Genomic DNA, 10,634 nt, shown 5'->3' with positions numbered 1-10,634 from the left:
TATAACATTTTCCTTAGTAGCTTAAGAAACAACTCGATGAGTCCTTTAAAAAGGGTTTCACCCTTCCTAGTTCGTCTCCATGGGCTTGTCCAGTCCTCTTCACCAAGAAGAAGGATGGTACGGATCGGATGGTTGTAGATTATCGGCCCATTAACTTGGTCACAATACAGAACAAGTATCCGCTCCCCAGGATCAATGACCTGTATGATTAGCTCGCTGGATCCTCAGTCTTCTCTAAGATGGATTTGAGGTTGGGCTACCATCAAATCAAAATCAAGAACGGGGACATTCCCAAAACGGCCTTCGTTACTCATTATGGCCAATACAAGTACACCGTCATGTCCTTCGGTTTAACCAATGCTCCATCCACTTTCTCTCGGTTAATGAACTCAATATTCATGGAGTACTTGGATAAATTCATCGTGGTTTACCTCGATGATATACTCATCTACTCCAAGAATAAGGAAGAACATGCCGAGCATCTAAGGCTTGTGTTGATGAAACTTCAAGAGCACTACCTTTATGCCAAATTCTCTAAATGTGAATTCTGGTTGCCAGAAGTGACCTATCCAGGCCATGTAATCTCTCATAAGGGTATTGTTGTCAATCCCGAGCGAGTTCAAGCCGTTCTTAATTGGACTCCACCTGAATCGGTCAAGCAAGTTCGGAGTTTCCTTGGCTTAGCGAGCTATTGTCGATGCTTTGTCGAGAACTTCTCCATAGTTGTTAAACCTCTAACTGAACTCCTCAAGAAAGATAAAAAGTTCAAGTGGACCCCGTAGTGCGAGCACAGTTTTCTGGAACTGAAAAGACGCCTGACATCTGCTCCCATACAGGTACCACCAGATTTCTCCAAGGACTTTGTTATCTATTGCGACGCCTCGCGACAAGGACTAGGTTGCATTCTCATGCAAGATCGTCACGTAATTGCTTATGCTTCATGGAACTTGCACCCACATGAGGAAAATTATCCTACACATAATCTAGAGCTTGCAGCTGTAGTCCGTGCACTCAAAACCTGGCGACATTACCTCCTCGGTAATCGTTGCGAAATTTTCACCGATCACCAAAGTCTGAAGTATATATTCACCCAACCAGATTTGAATCTCAGGCAAAGACGTTGGGTCGAGTTGATCACAGATTTCCACTTAGGGATAACTTACACCCCAGGAAAAGCCAACGTCATGGCTGATGCACTAAGTCGTAAATCTTATTGTACAACCTAATGTGACAACAAAGTCAACCGCTTCTCCATGAGGAATTTCGGAAGCTTAACCTTCACATCGTTCCTCAAGGATTCCTTTCCACCTTGGTGGCGAAACCAACCCTTACGGATCATACCATGACCGCTCAGCAGTATGATACGGGGATATCTCGGATCAAGGAGAACATTGCTAGTGGAGTTGCTACATGTTTCTCTGTGAATGACCAAGGTGTCGTGTACTTTGGAAACGGTTTAGTGGTTCCCAAGAAGTGGCAACAACGGTAGTTGATACTTAAGGAGGCTCATGAATCCCCTCTCACCGTTCATTCCGAAAGTACTAAGATGTATCAAGACCTATGCCAGAGGTTCTGGTGGACTAGGATGAAGGGAGATATTGCTCAATTTGTTGCTAACTGCGATGTCTGTTCATCGTGTAAAAGCAGAGCATCAATGGCCTGCTGTCACCCTTCAACCCTTAGCTATTCCTAAATGGAAATGGGATAAAATTGCTATGGATTTCATCACCGGTTTGCCCAGGACCAAGAGAGGGAATAACGCTATCTTCGTCGTTATCGATCGTCTTTCCAAAGTGGCCCATTTCTTGCCTGTTTGCGAGAGTATAACCGCTAGTCAACTAGCATTCTTGTATATCTCCTGAATAGTGTCTCTCCATGGTGTTCCATTGGAAATTAACTCAGATTCAGGAAGTCTCTTCACCTCTCGATTTTCGGAAAGTTTCCAAAATTCTATGGGAACCCGTCTTTCTTTTAGCACCGCCTTTCACCCTCAGTTATGTGGTCAAGTAGAACGCGTCAATCTAATTCTAGAAGACATGCTCCGAGCCTCTATTATCTCTTTCAGAATGGATTGGGAAAATGCCTTCCATTTGCCGAATTTGCTTATAACAACAACTATCAATCTAGCTTGGGTAAAGCTCCTTTTGAAGTTCCCTATGGACGAAGGTGTCGAACGCCTCTTAACTGGTCAGAAACCGGGGAAAGACAATTCTTTCGCCCGGATATGATCCAGGAAGCAGAAGAGAAAGTTCGCATCATTCGTGAAAAGTTGAAAACAACCCAATCTCATCAAAAGAGCCAATATGATCGTAAACATAAGGCTATGACTTTTGAGGTTGACGAGAAGGCCTACCTTCGGGTTACTCCTCTGAAGGGAACCCATCGCTTCAGTATCAAAGGCAAATTGGCTCCTCGCTACATTGGACCCTTTCACATTCTTGCCAAACGAGGAGAACTTGCCTACCAATTGGAACTACCTCCACACCTCTCCAAAGTCCATGATGTCTTCCATCTTTCTCAACTCAGGCGTTGCTTCTCGGATCCTATCCGTGGAGTGGACCACGAAATTCTTGATCTTCAGATAATCTCACATATCGAGAATACCCCGTTCGTATCCTCGATCAAGCCGAGCGTACCACTCGACGCCATAACATCAAGTTTCTCAAGGTTCAATGGTCGCACCATTCTGAGAAAGAAGCAACCTGGGAAATGTAGGATCGTCTTCGACTTGCGTATCCCGCCTTCCCTCCAGAGGATCCAAAATCCCGGGATGAGATTTTTCTGAGTGGGGGTGAGTTGTCACACCCTAGCTACTTCATGCATTAGAGTGTTTGCATCACGATTATTTTTCATTAGAAACTTGAAATGGGGATGACAGAACCCCCAGCACCCCCTGAAACCAACTAGGGTTTACTAAAAATATTTTTAGAAATGCAACAAACGTACAAAAATAAAATAAAATAGAAATTAATGGAAAAGGGACTTACCTAGCCAAACCCACGCCCCGGCCCACCTGGTGGCTCAGCACTATGCAGGCCCGCGCCAGCCAGCTGCTTCATCCCCGCCAGGCAGGCAGGGAGGTGATACCGACGAGCGCGAGCTCGCCATGGTGCCACCTGCTTGCCGCTTCGCCCGTGGAAGAGCTGGACGACCTCCACGTTGCGCCCTCGACCCCTTGGACACATCCATTCTCCCCCGTTATCTCTCCCTCTCCTCCCTCTGCCATGGCCGACGCAGCCACTCCCACTTTGCCGTCGTAGTCGTAGCCACCACCGTCTCTGCGTCACATGAACGTGTCCAGCAGCTCCATCGTCATCTTCTCCATCGAGTAGGCCGAGCCTCATGCGCTCGTGTGCCCCGAAGCCATCGTATCAAGCTCGGCCGACTCCGCCATCGCCAGAGATCCCCTTTGTCATGCCCAATATGCGACCCTATCCAAAAGGAACTCGAAGGTCCCACTAAGGATAGACCCGCATATTGAAACGCTTTTGCAAGGTGGATATCATTACATAAACATTACATAATACATGGGGATACATACAAGAGGCAAACAATGCCACACGAATACAACATCACAATACATGAGAGCATCATCCGACTACGGATGAAACACAAACAGAAACTCAAACGACATCCACCCTGCTAGCCCAGGCTGCCGACCTGGAACCTATCCCCTTATCGAAGAAGCAGAAGAAGAACTCAACGCAAGCAAGCATCACTCTCGCGTCATGGTCATCGGGTAAACCTGTACCTGTAACTGTTGTTGTAGTAATCTGTGAGCCACGAGGACTCAGCAATCCCATTACCATGGCTATCAAGACTAGCAAAGCTTAATAGGAAAGGAAGGGGTAAAGTGGTGAGGCTGCAGCATCGACTAAGCAAGTATGGTGGCTAACATACGCAAATGAGAGCGAGAAGAGAAACAAGCGGAATGGTCGTGAAGCTAGCAATGATCAAGAGGTGATCCTGAACACCTACTTACGTCAAACATAACCCAGAAACCGTGTTCACTTCTCGGACTCCGCTGAGAAGAGACCATCACGGCTACACACACGGTTGATGCGTTTTAATTTGGATCTGGTGTCAAGTTATCTACAACCGGACATTAACAAATTCCCATCTGCCTATAACCGCAGGCACGGCTTTCGAAAGATTATACCCTACAGGGGTGTCCCAACTTAGCCCATGATAAGCTCTCGCGATCAACAAAGGAATAGACCTTCTCCCAGGAAGACCCGATCAGACTCGGAATCCCGGTTTACAAGACATTTCGACAATGGTAAAACAAGACCACCAAAGCCTCCCGCTGTGCCGACAAATCCCGATAGGAGCTGCACATATCTCGTTCTCAGGGCACACCGGATGAGCAAGACGTCGGGTTGGCATAGACCCTGGTTGCCCAGGGGGCGCCGAACATCGCTCGGTTCGGACCAACACTTAGACAAGCACTGGCCCGAGGGGGGGGGGCTAAAATAAAGATGACCCTCGGGTTGGCCGACCCAAGGGAAAGGGATAGGTGGTGGTGAGGCAAATGGTAAAACCAAGGTTGGGCCTTGCTGGAGGAGTTTTATTCAAAGCGAACTGTCAAGGGGGTCCCATAAATCACCCGACCGCGTAAGGAACGCAAAATCCGGGAACATAACACCGGTATGACGGAAACTAGGGCGGCAAGAGTGGAACAAAACACCAGGCAAAAGGCCGAGTCTTCCACCCTTTACCAAGTATATAGATGCATTAATAATATAAAAGATATTGTGATATCCCAATCAAAATCCTGTCCTCCATGGAGAAATCTTCAACTTCACCTGCAACTAGCAATGCTATAAGAGGGGCTGAGTAAAAGAGGTAACATTGCCAAACAATGGTTTGCTAGGAAGGGTGTCAAAGGTTAGAGGTTCATGGCAATTTGGGAGGCTTGAAGAGCAAATGATAGGTAACGCAGCACAGCGATAGAACGAAGCATCTAGCATAGCAATGATAGTAGTGAGATCCAAGGTAGCGGTCATCTTGCCTGAAATCCCGCTAGGAAGAAGAACGAGTCCATGAAGAAGACGGACGGAAGTAGTCGAACGAATCCTCACAACTCCGGAACGAAACCGAAGGCAACCCGGAAATAAGCAAACAACATAGTAAACACACAAGCATAATCATGGCATGATGCACAAACAAATATGATGCATGACCGGATTAATGAGGCATGGCATGGCAAAGTGCAACAAACAATACTACAAGTTAAGTGGAGCTCAATATGCAATGAGTTGCATATTGACGAAACACCACATGCAAGTATTTAGTTCGCTCTAATTTAGGTACACAACAATATTAAATGTTGTTAAACATGGCAAGATGTGAAGCATATGGAAACTAACTATTTAGGCAAATTTAAATGAGGCCGGAACAACAAACAACAATTCCGGAAATCCCCCATGTGCATATTCTAGTTTTGGTACTGTTCTGCCTATTACATAATTTTAGAGTTGTTAAACAGGAAAATAAAGTGCACCATGTTAAACTAGGCATTTTTCCACCCCATTTACATATAAAGTTTATTTAAAACCGAGCTACGGTTATCTAGTTATGAAATAAAGCATTTTAACATGGCATATTAGCAAATTAATGCAAACATCAATTTAAACATTTTAAACATGGATGAAAATGGCATATTATTAATCTACACAATTTTCTAAGCATTTTTCATGTTTAAACCATTTTAATCCGATGCACGGTTAAAGAGTTATTATATGCATGATCTAGAGGGACTTTTCTGCAAAATTGTTAATTCTACGGATAATACTAAAATCGCAGACGGGGAAAAAACAACAACAGGCCGAATCTGGAGGTCGGGCTGGGCTGCTCACCATGGGCTCTTTGCCCGGCTCGGTGGAGAGGGGCCGGCTGGGCCTGGCTGGCTTCGGTTGGGCCTGGGGCTGGCTGCGGTTGGGCCTGGGGCTGGCTGCGGCTAGGCCTGGGGAGGCTCACGCGGGGCGCGGCAGGGAGGCGAGGGTGACGCGCGGGTTTCGGGGAGGGGAATTGGCTGCTGCCAAAAATGGAAGGGTGGCTTCCTTTTATAGGAAAAGGAGGCTAGGGTTGGGGGTTTTGCTCCATTTCGGAGACGTTCGATCGCCATCGGACGGTCCGAAGCGGAGGGGGGTAGGTAGGTGGGTCTAGTGGGCTGTGAAGAGGGCCTCGGCTGAGAAGAGAGGGGAAGAAGTGCCACCCGCACGGTTTCGGAGACCGAAAACATCTGAGGAAGGTACCGACAGCGGTACCGCTATATGTCTAACGGTTGGGCACTCAAACGGACTCAGAATACGACGAAATTTGGCAGGCGACCTGTCTACACTATAATAAGACCGCATGACAAGTTTCATACCATTCCAAGAACATTTTTATGACACTTATAAAATAATATTTCGGAGGTGCCGCGGGCGCGTGCGAGAGTGTCGGGGCTCGGAATGGACAACAGAGAGAACCGGCGGAACCAGAACGGATGCAAGTTTGAAAACAATGACGGCAATAGAGTGTCGATGCAATGTGAATGATGCTATGAGATGAGATGCAAGACATGACCACAAGGCAATACAATAGACAAAAACCCAACCACAGAGGGAAATAATATATCACATCTCCGAAAAAGGCAAGAGTTGGAGTTACGAATATGGAAAGTTGTATCTGGGGCGTTACACCCTTGGCCGCCACCATCGCAGCAGTTCATCCCCGACCGCGCTGCCTAGCTCATCGTCTTCGCCGTGAGCTTCTGCCCCTTACCCTCCCTCTTGTTCTTGCTACCGCCCTCTGCTTCGACCATAACGAGCAGCATTGCACGCGTCGCCGTCTGAGCTTGTCGCCGACGATGCTCCGGCCAACTAACAACCACGCCACCTTGTCCAACGAGTTTACCTCGTCACATAGATCACGTAGGAGTTGGCCTTGAGCCTCCAAGAGCACCACAATGATGAGTTCGACCTCACTCGAACTCCGGCAGATGCACAGCTCGTCACCAGCATCGTTTTCGGCGACCTGGAGCTCCACCACCACCACCACTCGACGCAGCTCACTCCCAGCTACGTGTAGATGGTCTCCGCCGTCCATTTGGTCGCCAAAGGGCAAATCCCGCAGCCTCCGCCGCGTATGGATGTCGCCGACGGCTAAACGCCGGCGAGTCAGCGTGGTTTGACCACATGTTTGACTCCCAGAGTCACTGACATGTGAGCCCTACTGTCTGGCCAAACCTGGGTTAGTTTTAAACTAATCCTAATTAACTTAATTAACTAACAGAGACACTGACTAGTGGGTCACTGGTCAGGCTTGACCTGGGCGCCCTTGTTGACCTGCTAATGCAATGCTGACGCAATGCTGACGTAGTAATCCCTTTTTCTGGATATAATCTTATTCAGGAAATTCCAGAAAATAGTGCAAACTTCAAAAATTCATAGAAATTAATGTGTAACTCCAAATGCAAAGTGTTATATATGAAAAATGATCAGAAAAATGCAATCTATCCATCTGTACTGGTTTCATGCATGTTTAAACAAGTTAACTTGTTGTTTAGTGCAAAACAAGATAAAGCACTATTTAAGATCATATGTGGGTTTGCAATTTGAATCTTTGGTTCAAAATGGCTCAAACTCATCTGGTCATAGTTGCATTAGCCCAATACACTCATTTTGCCATGTCTCATGCATGCATCATATTGTTGCACATTGTTTGGTGTTGATTGTATAACGGTGCTCTCTGCGGCAGGTTCTGCCCCAGAAGAGTATCGCGAGTATCCAAACGAGGAGCAATACCAGTCTACGGACCCACAAGGCAAGCAACAAACCATTTGATCACATCGATACAAACCCATGTTCTCGCTTTTGCTCTCTTTTACTACATTTAAGACAACGCATTTCAAACTGCTGTGTGCTACGGTAGCTAAACCCATTTCCTCTACATGACCTGTCATTGCCACAGTAACTAGATGAAACCCACTAGCATGTGTAGGAGTTGATTGAGCCATGTGTATGTGTTTCCTACCTTGCTATGCCTGCTATGCTTAGAGTTGTGTCAGGTCCGATTCATCTGGGTGATGGGCTAGAGTGAAATGATCATGTCAGTAACGAGAGTGATGATGTTGAATGCGATTTGGTAAAGGTATCGATGAGAGGCCATGTAGGAGTACATGGTGGGTTGTTTCATTGGACCCATCCTTAAGCACTGAGATCTGTATGTGTGATTTAAGAATCAGCTACTACCATACATTGGGATCCTTAATTGACTCGCGCGACTTCTTATCCACCCTAGTCCTCTGTCCAGGAATTGCAAGTAGTTTCTGGTGTTTGTAGCTTACTGGAGGCCCTGGACAGCGTTGACCCTCGGGGTGGGCTGTGATGCGGTAGGTATGTGGCCGGGCATGCCGGGCACCCATTAGGTGTCTCAGTACCCTGTACATATTGTTCGGGGCCGTATGTGGAAACCTCGGCCGGACTCCCTGCGGATGGAACCTGAATAGGCGATAAACCTGGACTAGAGACTTAGGTGTTTAGGTAGGTCGTGGTCCACACCCATGTCTACTTTCGCTTGAAGTCCGCCGAGCACATGTCGTGTGCAGACGCTAAGTGGTGGAAACATGTATGAAGAAGTACACCCCTGCAGGGTTAACATCATCTATTCGAATAGCCGCGTCCGCGGTAAAGGACTACTTGGTTGCCTATACATTTCATAGACAACTAAATGGATATTACTAAAAGCCTCAAGATAAGCGTGAGTGCCGAGGATGGCTCTTCCGTAGGATGATGGAGGTGGATCCTCGGTGGTGTATTGAAGTGGTCTGTAGTGGACTCGAGTGTGCAAAACAGTTACAAAGTTGGTGTCTCATAAGATAGGTTAGCCAAGAGTAAAAGTTGGCTTGCTGCAATAACCCCACCATCCCTTCTTGATAATGTGCATGTATGTAGGATCTGATGTAAGTCTTGCTGAGTACCTTTGTACTCATGTTTGTTTAATTTATGTTTTACAGATGATGCTGCAACCCCTTCTGATGGGCTCTTCATAGGCATTGATGTCGACGACTAGGCTGAAGCCCAGGTGGTGATCCTGAGCTCATGATGGACCATGTAGAATAGTCAGGCTTTCTCAAGCCTCTTTTATTTTCTAGATGTCTATACTCAGACATGTTACTTCCGCTGTTGGCTTGTATGATTGTATAACTTGAATGCTGGGTCGTGTGACCCATACTTGTGTGTATGATATGTATGGTTATCTGAGCCGTTATATAAAGTACTTGAGTTGTAGAGTCATGTTGTGATGCCATGTTGTATGTACACATATCGAGCATATTGTGTGTATGATTGAAATGCTTGGTATGTGTGGGATCTGACTATCTAGTTGTTTATCCTTAGTAGCCTCTCTTGCCGGGAAATGTCTCCTAGTGCTTCCACTAAGCCCTGGTAGCTTGCTACTGCTCCGGAACACTTAGGTTGGCCGACATGTGTCCTTCGTTCCTGTGTCTGTCCCTACGGGGAAATGTCACGCGATGACTTCCGGAGTCCTGTTAGCCTTCTACAGCCCGGTTTACGGGAGTCTTGCTAGCCATGTTGCTACATCCCGGATTCACTCGTTGATGACTGACACGTTCGTTGCTGGGTCGCGTATGTCTGTCCCTGTAAGTTAGTGCCACTTTGGGTTCATGACTAGCCATGTCAGCTCGGGCTCCTTGTCATATGGATGCTAGTGACACTATCATATACGTGTTCCAAAAGGCGCAAACGGTCCCGGGCAGGGTAAGGTGACACTCGTGGGAATACCGTGCGTGAGGCCGCAAAGTGATATGAGGTGTTACATGTTAAATCGGTGTGGCATTGAGTCGGGGTCCTGGCATTATTCTACTTGAGTTTTTACCACAGAAGCATGTTTACTCACAAACTTGAGGTTATTAACAGTTCTACACATATAGTCACTCAAGTGCTCAAGCATATAAGCATTTATTTCCAATTGTCTACTAACATATGCATTGAAATTTTCTTGTTTGACAATAAAGTTATCAAATTCATCCAAGCATTGACTAGCAGATTTATTATAAGGAATATCACCTTTATCAAATCTATAGAGATAATTTACTACTACTACCTGTCTCGGGGTATTAAGACCATGTATATCTTCAATAGGTGGTAATTTCTTAACATCTTCAGCTTTAATACCTTTTTCTTTCATAGATTTTTTTGCCTCTTGCATATCTTCAGGACTGAGAAATAGAATACCCCTTTTCTTTGGAGTTAGTTTAGGTGGTGGTTTAGGAAGAGTCCCATCATTATCATTACTCAATAAATTATTCAATAGTACCTTAGCTTGTTCAATAGTTCGTTCCCTGAAAACACAACCAGCACAGCTGTCTAGGTGGTCCCTAAAAGCATTAGTTAGTCTATTATAAAAGATATCAAGTATTTCATTTTTCTTGAGAGGATGATCAGGAAAAGCATTATGTAATTGGAGAAGCCTCCCCCAAGTTTGTCGGAGACTCTCTTATTCGGTTTGCACAAAGTTAAAAATTTCCTGTAAAGCAGCTTGTTTCTTATGAGCAGGAAAATATTTTTCAGAGAAGAAATAATCATACCCTTGGGACTACCACACAACCAGGAGAATTAAACCATATC

Source organism: Triticum aestivum, chromosome 6B (assembly GCF_018294505.1).
Source record: "Triticum aestivum cultivar Chinese Spring chromosome 6B, IWGSC CS RefSeq v2.1, whole genome shotgun sequence".
Taxonomy (NCBI): domain Eukaryota; kingdom Viridiplantae; phylum Streptophyta; class Magnoliopsida; order Poales; family Poaceae; genus Triticum; species Triticum aestivum.
Note: the sequence above shows the minus strand (reverse complement) of the source record.